Source organism: Eptesicus fuscus, chromosome 6 (genome assembly GCF_027574615.1).
Source record: "Eptesicus fuscus isolate TK198812 chromosome 6, DD_ASM_mEF_20220401, whole genome shotgun sequence".
Lineage (NCBI taxonomy): Eukaryota > Metazoa > Chordata > Mammalia > Chiroptera > Vespertilionidae > Eptesicus > Eptesicus fuscus.
Window position 1 is genome coordinate 19,253,816 of NC_072478.1, and position 15,525 is coordinate 19,269,340.

The 15,525-nt window shown below is 37.8% G+C and overlaps 1 pseudogene; it reads right to left on the reverse strand.

Moving 5' to 3' along the window:
- Nucleotides 1-11,401: 11,401 nt before the first annotated feature.
- LOC103300971 (olfactory receptor-like protein OLF4) lies at nt 11,402-13,980 on the reverse strand (annotated as a pseudogene).
- Between the last annotated feature and the right edge of the window lie 1,545 nt (nt 13,981-15,525).

Here is a 15,525-nt window from a genome sequence, read left to right on the forward strand (position 1 = left end):
GAGGTGGGGTGACTTCCAAGAAAGAAGAAAGGAGCATGAGGACTTTTAATACACTCTAGTGTTACTCACGTGGCTCTAATGCTACAGTGTGTCTCCCGCAGTCAAGAAATTAATTTCAGTATTTTGGTCTGGATTTGGTTCCATCTAGGACCTTCCTGTGTCATTTCAGAGTAGGAATTTTTGTCCCAATCTCCTTTTTCCTAAGATGTCAGGTATACTATAGTTTAATGATACATTTTTCTGTGCTGATTAGATTTTCAGCACTGTCTGTTTTTTTTCCCCATTTTTTTATTGAGGTATTATATGTGTACATATCTTACCATTACCCCCCCACCCCACACCCATACATGCCCTCACCCCCCAGAGTTTTGCATCCATTGTTTATGCTTATATGCATGCATACAAGTCCTTCGTTTGATTTATCTCCCCCACCTCTCCCTAACTTTCCCCCTGTAATTTGAAAGTCTGTTTGTTGCTTTACTGTCTCTGTATCTATCTTTTTGTTCATCAGTTTATAATGTTCTTTATTATCCATAAATGAGTGAGATCATGTGGTATTTTTCTTTCATTGACTGGCTTATTTCACTTAGCATAATGTTCTCCAATTCCATCCAGGTTGCTGCAAATGGTAAGAATTCCTTCTTTTTTATGGCAGCATAGTATTCCATTGTGTAGATGTACCACAGTTTTCTGATCCAGTCATCTGCTGATGGGCACCTAGGCTGTTTCCAAATCTTAGCTATTGTAAATTGTGCTGCTATGAACATAGTGGTGCATATATCCTTTCTGATTGGTGTTTCTAGTTTCTTTGGATATATTCCCAGGAGTGGGATTACTGGGTCAAATGGGAGTTCCATTTTCTGTTTTTTCTGTCTGGGTTTTGAGTAGAGGGTGCTGAAGAACAAAAGTATCTTAACTCAATCTGGGGGAAAGACTATTGAAGCAAATAATAGAAATATATAAAAATAACATTACAAATTGTAGGAGAGCATACGAAGAAAATGAGAGCTGGTTTAGAGGAGAACATGACGAGGGCATTCTATTTTTTATGGGTATTTAGGCAAAATCTGCAAACAAAATGACATTTGAGCGCAGAACTCAAGGAAGAGAGGGAGGGAGATCAAGGCCCTAGGGAGGAGCTGATGGGGTTTGGTGATCTGCTCAAAGTTAATATCAGAGTATGTGATGGGCCTTAAGTATAATTTTAGTCAATGGGTCTCAACCAGAAATGTTTTTACCCTGAGGGTATCTGGCAGTGTCTGAAGGGATACCACTAAATATGTACAATTCACAAAAAAACACCCACCTCAATTATTATCCCTCCCCAAATGTCAATGGTAAAAGGTGAGAACACCTAGTTTAGATCAGCACTTCTCCAATTTCAATGTTCCTAGCAGTCCCCAGGATTCGGGCTCAAATGCAGAATTTGATGCAGCAGGTCTGGAGGGCTCAGAGACTCTGCATTCCCGCCAAGCTCCCTGATGGTGTGATGCTGCAGGTCCTGGCCTGTGGACAACTCTCGGAGTAGAAAAGTTGTGGTTCTGTGTTAGAGTTAGCTGCAGGTAGTTTTTGTCTTATGATCCAAGTATTGTCTTTGTATAGAGTTTTAAAGGAATAGTTATTCACTCATTCTAGAGGTTTTGATTAAATATTTAAATATTTGTTTCCTTTGTATAAGGGTCATTGAATGACACAAAATAATACTGAAAAATGATTTGTAACAGGTAGGATAAGAACCTCTAAAAGATGTCCACATCCTAATCCCCAGTAGTTTTAAATATATTATTTTTTATAGCAAGGAAAAATTAGGGTAGCAGATGGAACAGGGTTGTTAATTGGCTGACTTTATTTTATTTTATTTTATTTTATTTTTCTTTATTCTCAACCTCTCAGAATGGAAAACAAAATCTAAACACTAGCTAGAGAAATATAGACCCGGAGGTCAATCCAGAAACAATGCCACCCAGAGGCTGAATCACAAATTGACTCTTGTGTAAACACAAATAAAGGAGTATAAGAAATAAAGACATACTGCCGCTTGAAAATCAGGACTGTGGCCTACAACACTGAGGAGCAGTGGAATGCAGAGAACTTCAATACTGTACTGACTAAGAGACAGTCATGCCAAACAGAACAGTAGAGGCAGTGAATGACCTTCACTACTGCACATATTTTTTTCATTTTTTTTTACTTAAGAAACTAATTTTTTCTTTTTTCCTCACTTGATTTTACCTTTTTAATTATTACATTTTTATTTTCAATAAGTATTATTACTACTACTATTTTACCTTTTTTAAAAAAGTGTCATTTTATTTTCTCTTTATTTTACTTTGGGATTAGTGTTCTACATTCTAATTTCATCTTTCCTTTAGCATCATTTTACTCTATTTCAACTTTACCTTTATGCCAACACTCTCTTCCTCACTTTTCTTCTTTTGTTGTGCTATTTTTCTTACCCTAGTCTTGCTTTAGATTTTCCCTATTCCTTCTTTTTACTCCCTGTTAAAATTTCACCATATCTATATATATATATATTACAATCCCCTGCTCCAGGTCCATACACACCTCTCTCTTCTCCTTCTTCAGTATCCCACCAATTTTTTTCTTTCTCTCTGTCCTTTTGTTGTGGTTTGCTTGATTGTTGATTATATTGGGATTTTTAATGCTTGTTTGTGAGATTGTTGCGCTTTTTGTTTGTTTTTTTGCTTATGTTTTCCCTTGCCTTGCTTGATATTAGTTGTTGTTTGTAGTTTGATTTCATCTCTAGGTATTTGTTGCTGGCATTTGTAGGGATTAGCAGCTGTTCTATTGGAGTTTTCTCCCCATATAAATAGTGTTTTTCCCCCTTCTTTCTTATTCTCTTTATTTTCTCTCTTACTTTTTTTTTCCTTTTCCCAATTTCATTTTTGCACTCCCTTTTTTTCCCTCTCTTCTTTTTTCTTTCTCATCTTCTAATTCACCTTTCTCTGCTGGTCACCTTTATTAGGGGTTATTAATATCATGAATACATTTGTGTTCAGTGCCTTGTGCATTGTGCCTTGTTGTGTTGTATTTTGTGCTTTAAATCAACACAGGAGAGAGAGAATAACATAACCAGACACCCAGAGAAGAGAGATCATGGCGAGACAAAGAAACAACCTGCATATGAAAGAAAAGCAGGAATCACCAGTAAAGGAAGTAAACAAAATGTAGGCAAGTCACCTATAAAGAAAGAATTCAGAGAAATGGACATAAGTTGAATGAAAAGAATAGAAGACAAATTCAACAATATGTATAAGAACCAAGAAGAAACGAAAAATGACATTGCTGCTATAAAGAACTCAATAGAAAGCATCACCAGTAGACTAGAAGAAGCAGAGGACCGCATCAGTGTGCTAGAAGACAATGTAGGAAAAAATACCCAAGCAGAGCAGCTTCTAGAAAAAAAATTAAAAAGCAGTAGGAGAGCCTAAGGGAATTTTGGGACAACACGAAACGAAACAATATCTGCATAATAGGAGTTCCAGAAGGAGAGAAAACTGAGCAAGGAATAGAAAACCTGTTTGAAGAAATAATGACAGAAAACTTCCCTGATACAGGGAAGAAAAAACCCACACAAATCCAAGAAGCTCACAGAGTTCCAAGCAAAATGAACCCCAAAAGACTGATGCCAAGGCACATTATAATTAAATTGGCAAACACCAACGACAAAGTAAGAATCTTAAAAGCGTCCAGAGAGAGACAGAAAATTACCTACAAAGGATCCCCCATCAGACTAGCGAACTGATTTCTCAACAGAAACACATCAGGCCAGAAGGGAATGGAATGAAATATACAAAGTCATGCAAAGGAAGGGTCTGAATCCAAGAATACTGTACTGAGCAAGGCTTTCAATCGAAATTGAGGGTGAAATCAGGAGCCTCAAGACATAAAAGGACTAAGAGATTTTATTACCACCAAGCCAGCAATGCAAGAAATGATAAAGAGACTGCTATAAAAAGAAGAAATAGGAAGTGAAGAAGGAACAAAGGGTTAAGAATAAAAATGGTGACAAAAAAGTACTTATCAATAATAACTTTAAATGTAAATGGATTAAATGCCCCAATCAAAAGACATAGGGTAACTGGATAAGAAAACATGACCCATATATCTGCTATCTACAAGAAACCCATCTCAGAAAAAAAGATGCACACAGACTGAGGGTGAAGGGATGGAAAAAGGTTTCTCAGGCGAATGGAAATAAAAAAGAAGCTGGGGTAGCAATACTTCTATCTGACAAATTAGATATCAAAGTGAAGGACATAAAAAGAGAAAAGGAAGGCCACTTCATAATACTAAAAGGAGCAATCCAAAAAAGAAGAAATAACTCTGGTAAAGGTATACGCACCCAATACAGGAGAACACAGAATCATAAAAAAACTCCTGGAGGATATCAAGGGAGAGATTGACAACAATACAATCATAGTAGGGAACTTTAATACCCCACTGTCACCATTGGACAAATCCTCTAAACAAAAAATCAGCAAAGAAACATCAATCCTAAATGATTCACTAGACCAGATTGAATTAATTGACATCTTCAGAATATTTAACCCCAAAGCTACAGAATATACATTCTTCTCAAGTACACATGGGTCATTTTCAAAGATAGACCATATGCTGGGACATAGGCAAAGTCTCTTCAAATTCAAGAAGATAGAAATCATATCAAGCATCTTCTTAGATCACAATGGTATAAAACTGGAAATCAACTACAATAAAAACAATCCAAAAAAATCAAACACATGGAGGCTAAATAGCATGCTATTAAACAATGACTGGGTTATCAAAGAGATCAAAGAAGAAATAAAAAATATCATGGCTACAAAAAAACAAATGAAAACACAACAATCCAAAATCTATGGGACACAGCAAAAGCAGTCTTTTTTTTTTTAATGACCTAATTCATTTTTTTTATTTTTTATTTTTTTCAACTTGAACATAGCATTTAGTAACTCAACAGGACTTTTACAAAAGGAAAAATAATCATGTTTTCCAGTTAACAGGGGAGATTCCATATCATACAGTATTTATCTTATTTTTTATTTTTATTTATTTTTATTTTTTTTTTTAAAAATTTCTTTATTGATTAAGGTGTCATATATTTGTCCTCACCCCCCCATTCCCATCCCACACCCATCCCCATGGATGCCCCACCCCCCTGTTGTCCTTAACCATTGGTTAGGCTTGTATTGCATGAACACAAGTCCTTTGGTTGATCTCTCCCCCCTATCCCCACCTTCCCCTACCCACCCTCTGAGGCCCAACAGTCCAATCATGCCTCCTTGTTTCTGGGTCTGTTCTTGTTCATCAGTCTATGTTGTTCATCATTTCCCCTAGATGAGTGAGATCATGTGTTACTAGAAATATACTTATAAGAACCGAATGTGAGAAGAGCAATAATAGTTATGGTGACAGGCAAATGAATCAGTCTGTAGTGAGTTTCTTTCTGGACCAACAGTTCTTTTGAGACCCAATTTCAATGTCCACCAGTTCCTTATGTGTACATGTCGGCACTGACTTTTCAGCGTTTGCTCTTTCCTCTTCCCTCTTAGTTGTAAATCCACCATTTAGCCAGCTCTCCTGTGGTTCTGGGTGGCAGACGCTCTGTCCTCTAGTTGTATTTTTGAAATTGCTGTGCGCAGCGCAGTTCATTTGTTTCACTTTGCCGCCATCTTGGTTCTCTCCGAAAGCAGTCTTAAGAGGGAAGTTCATTGCTCTACAAGCCTACTGCAAAAAAACGAGAAACAATGATAATAAATTACCTAACTCTACAACTCAAAGAGTTAGAAAACGAGCAACAAGAAAAACCCAGTGTAAGCAGAGGAAGGAAATAATAAAGATCAGAGCAGAGATAAACAACATAGAGACAAAAACAAAAAAACAAAACAGAAACAAAAACAAAAAAAAAAAAAAAAATATCAAAAAAGCCAAGAGCTGGTTCTTTAAAAGGATAAACAAGATTGATGAACCTCTAGTCAGGCTCACCAAGAAGCAGGGAGAGAGGACCCAAATAAACAAAATCAGAAATGAAAGAGGAGAAATAACACCAGATCCCACAGAAATACAAAGGATTGTTAAAAAATACTATGAACAACTCTATTCCAACAAACTGGGCAACCTGGAGGAAATGGACATATTCCTAGAAAAATACAACCTTCCAAAACTCAATCAGGAAGAATCTAAACATTTCAATAGTCCAATAACTGTGGAAGAAATTGAAGCAGTCATCAAAAAGCTTCCAGCAAAAGAAAGCCCATAAGGCTTCACAGGGGAGTTTTACCAAACATTCAAGGAAGAACCAAAACCTATCCTCACCAGACTATTCCAGAAAATTCAATAGGACGGAACACTTCCAAGCTCCTTCTATGAAGCCAGCATCACCCTAATACCAAAACCAGTTAAAGACAACACAATGAAAGAACAAAGTAAGTGGGATCTCAATGAAAGACAATTATAGGTCAATATCCCTCATCAACATAGATGCCAAAATCCTCAACAAAATTCTAGCAAATCGAATCCAGCAGAACATCAGAAAGATCATACACCATGACCAAGTTGGATTTATCTAGGGGATGCAAGTACGGTACAATATATGCAAATCAATAAACATGATACATCACATAAACAAATTGAGAGGTAAAAATCACATAGTCATATCAATTGATGCAGAAAAAGCATTTGACAAAATACAACACCCTTTCTTGATAAAAACTCTCAGCAAAATGAGAATAGAAGGATCATACCTCAACATAATAAAAGCTATATATGATAAACCCACAGCCAACATCATACTCAATGGGCAAAAATTAAAACCATTTCCCCTAAGAACAGGAACAAGACAGGGATGCCCACTCTCACCATTCCTGTTCAACATAGTACTGTAAGTATTAGCCATTGCTATTAGGCAAGAAGAAAAAATAAAAGGCATCCAAATTGGTAAAACAAAAACAAAAACAAAAACAAAAAAACTAAAACTGTCCTTATTTTCAGATGATATGATATTGTAAATAAAAAAACCTAAAGACTCCACCAAAAAAACTATTAGACTTAATAAATGAACTCAGCAATTTGGCAGGATACAAAATTAATGCCAAGAAATCTATGGCATTTCTACACACCAATAATGAACTTACAGATAGAGAGACTAAGAAAGCAATTCCATTTACCATCACACCAAAAAAATTAAGATACCTTGGAATACACTTGACTAACGAGGTAAAAGACCTATATGTGGAAAACTACAGGACTCTGAAAAAAAGAGATAGAGGAAGACATAAACAGATGGAAGAACATACCATGTTCATGGATTGGTAGAATCAACATCATCAAAATGTCCACACTACCCAAAGCAATCTATAAATTCAATGCACTTCCCATTAAAATAACAATGGCATATTTCACAGATTGAGAATGAACTTTCCAAAAATTCATCTGGAATAAAAGAAGACCCTGATTAGCTGCAGAAATCCTGAGAAAGAAGAACAAAGTAGGTGGGATCTCAATACCAGATATCAAGCTGTATTACAAAGCCACTGTTCTCAAAACAGCCTGGAACTGGCACAAGAACAGATATATAGATCAATGGAATAGAATAGAGAACTCAGAAATCGACCCAAATCACTATGCTCAATTAATATTTGACAAAGGAGGCATGAACATACAATGGAGTCAAGACAGTCTCTTCAATAAATGATGTTGGGAAAATTGGACAGATACATGCAAAAAAAAATGAAACTAGACCACCAACTTACACCATACACAAAAAATAAACTCCAAATGGATAAAGGACTTAAACATAAGATGAGAAACCATAAAAATTACTAGAGGAATGCAAAGGCAGAGAAATCTGATATATGCCAAAGTAATTTCTTTACTGATACTGCTCCTAGGGCAATGGAAACTAAAGGGAAAATAAACAAATAAAAAGATTTAAAATAAAAAGATTTTACACAGCAAAGAAAACCATCAACAAAACAACAAGAAAGCCCACTGCATGGGAGAATATATTTGCCAATGATATCAACGATAAGTGTTTAATCTCCAACATTTATAGGGAACTCATTCAACTTAATAAAAGGAAGTTAAACAACCCAATCAAAATATGGGCCACTGACCTAAATAGTTACTTTTTGAAATAAGACAGAAGGAAGGCCAAGAGACATATGGAAATATCCTCAAAGTCACTAATCATCTGAGAGATGCAAATCAAAGCAACAATGTGGTACCATCTCACACCTGTCAGAATGGCTATCATCAACAAACGACAAGTGCTGGAGAGGATGCACAGAAAAATGAACCCTCATGCACTGCTGGTGAGAATGCAGACTGGTGTAGCCACTGTGGAGAACAGTGTGGAGTTTCATCAAAAAACTAAAATGGAACTCCCATTTGACCCAGTGATCCCACCTCTAGGAATATATGCCAAGAAACTAGAAACACGAATCAGAAATGATATATGCACCCCTATGCTCATAACAGCATAATTCACCATAACTGAGATTTGGAAACAGCCTAAGTGCTCAACAGCAGATGACTGGATTAAAAAAACTGTGGTACATCTACACAATGGAATACTACGCTGAGGTAAAAAAGATGATTTTCTTACCATTTGCAACAACATGGATGGTGCTGGAGAGCATTATGCTAAGTGAAATAAGCAAGGCAGAGAAAGATAAATATCCCATGATCTCACTCAATTATGGAATATAATGAACAACATAAACTGATGAACAACAACAGATCCAGAGGCAGAGAAACCATGATCAGAACCTCAAACCTCAGGGAAGGTAGGGAAGGTTGGGGGTAAGGGTGAGAGACCAACCAAAGGACTTATATGCATGCATATAAGTCTAATCAATGGACACAGAAACAGGGGAGTAAGGGCATGAATGGATGGTTTGGGGAGGGGGTCAAAGGGGAATAAGGACACATATGTATTACCACAACCAAAAAATAATTTTAAAAAATTTAAAAAGCTGAAAAAAATGTTGACTCGTGCATGCACGATACATATAAAGCTATTGTTGGTGACAATCGCAAGCATGTGTTTTGATCTGTCATTGTTGTTTGTGAATTTGGTTGTTTTTGTTGACATTCTGAAGCTGAAAGAAAGTGGCATTGTCCTTGACAGAATATGTCTGAAGAACAACTATTGGCACAACATACCTCTGAAGCTGAAAGAAGTCGGCGTCTCAGCCTGACACTGGCCTCCCATTTAAATTCATTCTTAGACAGTTTCCCATGATGCCAGCATTTGGGATGACTATTAATAAATCAGAAGGACAAACTCTAGATAGATTAGGACTATTCCTACCTGAACCCATTTTCAGACATGGTCAGTTATATGTTGCTTTCTCTTGAGTTCGAAGAGCAAGTGCCATTAAAGTTAAAGTTATAAATACTTCATCACAAGGGAAATTAGTCAAGCACTCTGAAAGTGTTTTTACTCTTAATGTGGTATACAAAGAGATATTAGAATAAGTTTAATCAATTTATCAGTCATTGTTTTTATCAATGTTGTTTTATATCATGTTTTTTGTTGTAAAAAAAAATCCTATATAATAAAGGGTAATATGCAAATCAACCAAATTACAGAATGACTGGTCTCTATGACATGCACTGATCATCAGTGGGCAGACGATCAATGCAGGAGCTGATCTCTGGAGGTCAGTGCGCTCCCACAGGGGAAGTGCCGCTCAGCCAGAAGCCAGGCTGACAACTGGAGAGCGCAGTGGCAGTGGCAGAAGCCTCTCCCACCTCTGTGGCAGCGCTAAGGATGTCTGACTGCCAGCTTAGGCCCACTCTCTGGGAGTAGCAGGCCTAAGCCATCAGTCAGACATCCCCTGAGGGCTCCTGGACTGAAAAAGGTCACAGGCCAGACTGAGGGGACCACCCGCCTCTCCCCACCCCCAGTGCATAAATGTCTTGCATCGGGTGTAGAGTAAAAATAAAAACTAAATAAAAAAGAAAATGCAATACTTTGCACAGTAACAAAATTAGGGCTTCACAATTTTCCCTCTTCATATTTCAGGTCATCTCTGACATTAAACCCATATTAGAGTAACTGATGAAAACTTCCCTTTCTATGTAGACTTCACTAGTAGATATACGTTTGATAGTCACTTTTTGTCAGTGTCTATAGTAGGAATTTGGGACACTGAGCTGAATAGCATCATAAATCCAGGAAACCAGTTATAAAGCAGAACAGCATGTTTGTAGTGTAATTGCCTGACACTGAACTTTTAATTTCCAAGGCATTCATTTGAACGATAACCATGTTGAATAAACATGTGGCCACCTCTGTGACACAGCTATGAGATAAGCACCCAGGCCAACTGGCCCAGGAAGTTCTCCTTATGGAAAGCCCTGGATAACATAGATCACTGACCTCATAAGCGACTCTCCTTTTCACTTTTCACACGCTATCACCTGCTCTTAAGTTTTAAATTCACCAAGAAAGAGTGAAAATTTGAAATTCAATGCATCCTCCCTTGGACTATACCAGATGCAGAGACCACAGTTGTGTTTTCTCTCTGTCTCCCACCACCCGCCCCGCCCTCTCTCTTCTTCCTTCTCCTCCCTCTATCTCTTCCTTCTCCTCATTCTCCTCTTTCCTACAACTCCTCCTCCCTCTCTCCCCATGACCTCCTGTGTGGACTCCAGGCAGGGTGTGTGAGCAGGATTTATGAGCAATGGATCTTGCTTTTATCAGGTTTTCTGAGGTTGCTGCTTGTGTGCATCTTGCAATAATAATAAGAACCACAAGGGCTGGTCCAGCCACAGCATTGGCTCAGGTCAGTGTCACAAGAATTCAAGGCCCATGAGAATGTCCCAGTCATTTATAACAAACATCTTTTTTATCAATAGGCTGAGACTTAAATGGAACAACATTTAAAATCTATATTATTAGGAAGAAATAGTGATGTAAAAATGAATGACAGATGCAAAGTGAAATCTGGTTTCATATTTTCCTGTAAAATAAAATTAAATAAAAATCCTTAGATGCCACATGTAGTTTTGTCCATATGAGTAATAAACCCTGATTATTTTATCAGGAAAACTAGAGGAAAAGAGCTTAGCCTAATATATGTCACTTTAGAAGAAATTATTTTAGAGAAATCCAAGTTGTCCCATGAAAGATATGGAAATTTCCAAATATTTCTGATCTAATGTTGAGAAAATCTTTGAGTTTATATAAAAATTATAAAAACAGAAAACTATATATATATTATAGCAGAAGCTTAATAAAGTGAGATGCTTATATTATATCGAGAAGCTGAATACAAAAAAGGGACATGGCTGGGATTAAAGAGAAGGATCCACATGATCAATCACAGCTTCTGGTTTCAAGGGGTTGAGCTATGCAACCAAGGGCACTTATTTAGCCCAGAACAATTGTCCCTTTCATACCTGCCATCCCCAAGCAGCAATTCAGAGCCATCTTTATGTCTTTGTTCCTGAGATTGTAGATGAAGGGCTTCAGCATAGGTGTGACCATGGTGTACATCACTGAAGCGATTGAACTTGACCGTCAGGTGTGGATAGGAGCAGAGCTGAGATACACGCCTAGGATGGTATAATAAAATAAGGAGACAACTGAGGGGTGAGATGCACAGGTAGAAAATGCTTTATACTTCCCCTGAACTGATGACATTCTACATAAGAAGTATAATCTTTTAGAGTGAGAGTAAAAGATCCCAACTTGAGATCACCAGCCAACAGCCCAGTTGTAAAATACATCACAGTGCCATTAAGAAAGGTGTCAGAATAGGCAAGTTTGATCATCTGCTTAAGTTCACAGAAAAACTTAATTTTTTAAGTTTTAGGGGATTTAGGGGATTAGGGGATTTCTAATTCTGCAGGGAAGGACAGTCTCGATATAATGAAGCTATGTAACAAGGAATTCAAAACACTCATGATTCAGGACACCAGAACCAGCAGTCCACAGAGCTGGGGGTTCATGATGACTGTGTAGTGCAGTGGGTGGCAGATGGCCACATACCTGTCATAGGCCATCACAGTTAGAAGGAAGTTGTCCCAACCTCCAAAGAGTGTGAGAAAATACATCTGTGTGATGCAGCCTTCATAGGTGATGGCTTTGCTCTGTGTCTGGATGTTCACCAGCATCTTTGGGACGGTGGTGGAGGTGAAACAGATGTCTACCAAGGACAGGTTGGAGAGGAAGAAGTACATGGGTGTGTGGAGGTGGGAGTCTGAGCTGACAGCCAGGATGATGAGCAGGTTTCCCAACACAGTGATCAGGTACATGGAGAGGAAAAGCCCAAATATGAGGGGCTGCAGTGCTGGTTCCTCTGAAAGTTTCAGAAGAAATTCTGAAATTGGGGTATCATTGACTTATACCATGTGGTAGTGGTCAAAACGAGGAAGAAAAATAATATGATTAATTTTACACATGTGGGTATTAACATGGTGAAATGCTAGAATTTATGTTTTTATTTTTTTCAGTCAAGAAATTATATAGTTATATTGAGTATGTCACCATTAAGGGGTCTGCTATGCTAACTTTAATTAGGAATTCTTGTCTTACACTCAGTTTACCCCCAAGAGGTAATGTAATATACAGTCTTAATGGAAGATTCTTTTATGCATTTGAGGAATTTATATTTAGTACTGACTATCTTCTAGGGTAAGAGTATAGAATGCTGAGAAATAAAGTTTTCTACAATCCAATGATGGAGAAAGAATATAAATTACCAACTAGAAAAACATATGCTCTGTCACATAGTGACAGATCCTATGAAAAATAAAAGCAGGCATAAAGTAATTTGAATGGAGATGTTGTATTTTAATGAGAGTTCAGAAAGACCCGCAAAGTGATATTTGAACAGAGTCCTAGAGGAAGACAGAGTGGGAGTCATGAAGTTATCTGGGGGAAGTGTGTGCCAGGCTGTGGGAAGAGTCAGTGCAAAGACCCAGAGGGTGGCATTTCTTTCAGATATTCAGCCTACAACCCAGGCATGTGCCTTGACCAGGGATCCAACCATGACCTTCTGGTTCATGGGTTGATGCTCAATCACTGACCAGCACTGGCCAGGCAATACTTGCTTGTTTTTTTAATCCAGAGTGATCAAAATGACTTCTTAGTTGCAATAGCCTTCTAATGCATTTTAGGTAGCCAATTTTATCATCTGAAAATGTGATTATTTTACTTTTACCCAAAACATGAGCCTACTATTGCTTTTTCTTCTTTGGTTGCATTGGTTTGAAATTTCAGAACAGTGATGCCATACATGATAGTAGCAGGCATTTGTCCTCTGTATGACATTCAAGCAGATTTCTCAAATATTTTCTTGTCAGGTCTGATAGAGTCTCATGGCTCTCATGGGTGGACTGCTTCTGTTCATAATTTAAATCAGGTAGTCTGCACTCCTTACACTTTCCTATAGATTTGAAGGGTGCCTTCGTAAGTGAATTGCTTGTCAGGTTACTGGAACCATCAGCAGAAACCAAGGACAGCTCTGGCTGGGCCTCCACTCAGCTAAGTTCTCCTAGAGCTAAGTTTTGAGGAACTTCAGGTTGACTTTAATGGACACGGGCATAGGGAGAGTTATATTGGGAGGAAAGTCAGGATGCTGAATTGGTCTGACAGCTACATTAGCCATGTCTGGGGAGAATGAGCTCAGCCTGTGTGATATAAATTTCCTGGAGCTTCCCACTAGCAGAAAAGAAGCCAGATTTAACTTTTTAAAAATATATATTTTTATTACTTTCAGAGAGGAAGGGAGAAGAAGATAGAAACATCAATGATGAGCGGAAATCATTGATTGGCTGCCTCCTGCACATTGGACCGAGTCCCAACCCAGGCATGTGCCCTTGACTGGAATCGAGCCTGGAACCTTTGGGTCCCCAGACTGACGCTGTATCCACTGAAACAAACCAGCTAGGGCTTAACTTCTCTTTTAATTTTACAAATTTTTATTTGACTTACTTACTGCCCATGTCTGAATCTAAACACTTAAATCAGGGGTCAGCAAAGTACTTCCCAAGAGCAAATCCCACCCACAGCCTGTCTTTGTAAAGAGGCTTTATTAGTAGGGTGATGGTAGCCCTATAAAAGATATGTCTACATTCTAACCCCCAGTAACTGTAAATGTGACCTTATTTGAAAAATGGCTCTTTATAGATATAATTAAGAATCTCCAGATGAAAACATCATGGATTAGTCAGTTGGACCCTAAAAGCAATGACCAGGCTCCTTATAAGATATAGAGTGGAGAGGCACAGAGAAAAGGAGACCACACGTCTCCTGAGATTGGAGTGATGCAGCCACAAAGCCCAGGGATGCTTGGAGGCACTAATAGCAGGATGAGGCCAGGAGCACAGCCTCCCTTAGAGCTTCTGCAGGGAGTGCAGCCTTTCTGACACCCGGAGTTTAGACTTCTGGCATCAAGAATCTGATGAAATAAATTCTTGTTGTTTTAAGCGACCCAGTTTGGGCTTAGTTGTTACAGAATCCACAGAAAATTAATACCTACAGCCAAGCCCATCCGTGTGGGTATTGCCTACAAGTGCTTTCACACTACAATGGCAGAGTTAAGTAGCTGCAACAGAGAACTGATGGTCCAACAATAATCTTTATCTAGTTCTTTACAAATATTTTTGGCAGTGACTGCTCTAAGTCATTATCAGGTACCGGTTTTATATTCAAAGTATTCTTTTCCATTATAAAGAAATGCTCTGAATAGCCTCACTGGCATATATATATATATATATATGTATGTATGTATATGTATATATATATATATACACACACACACTATATATATATATATATATATACATACATACAGTATATATGTATGTATATGTATATATAGTATACATATGCATACATGTATTATATACTATATATATACATATGTATGTATATGTATATATACTATATATGTATATATATATACTATATATACATATATATACATATATATAAACATATATATATGTATATATATATACATACCTATGTGAGATTAAAGATGTGAATGCAATTTTACCAGATCTGGGGAACTTTTACAAAGGACATACTACCTCTGCAGCCAAAATAATTTACCCCCCCCGCCCCAATCAAGTGCATTTTCAGAATCAATCTCTGGTTTTCAAAGTTGAGGTCAAGGGGAAGTTTCTGCGAGGTTCCTGCTTGGAATGGATGTGGTCAGGGACATCACTCAATCTCTGTGTCAGACACTCCGTGTGACTCACAGCAGCTCAGAAGCTCATGATGTTATCCTGTTCATGTGTCCTGCATGAGCACTTACATACCCTGGGGAGATGTTCATTCCAGGAGAGGTGGAACGATAGGTAGGAATTGAATATGCACCTGGAATTGAATGTTCACCTCAAGATGAACCCACTGAGACCAAACTAGCAGAAGAGTTGCCTTTTATTTATGGCCACATGGTATCAAGGTAGCTGAATTGCTTAGAGAACTGAGCAACAGTAACACAGTTCATTTAATGAGGAGCTCTGAGAATTCAGCCTCAGACC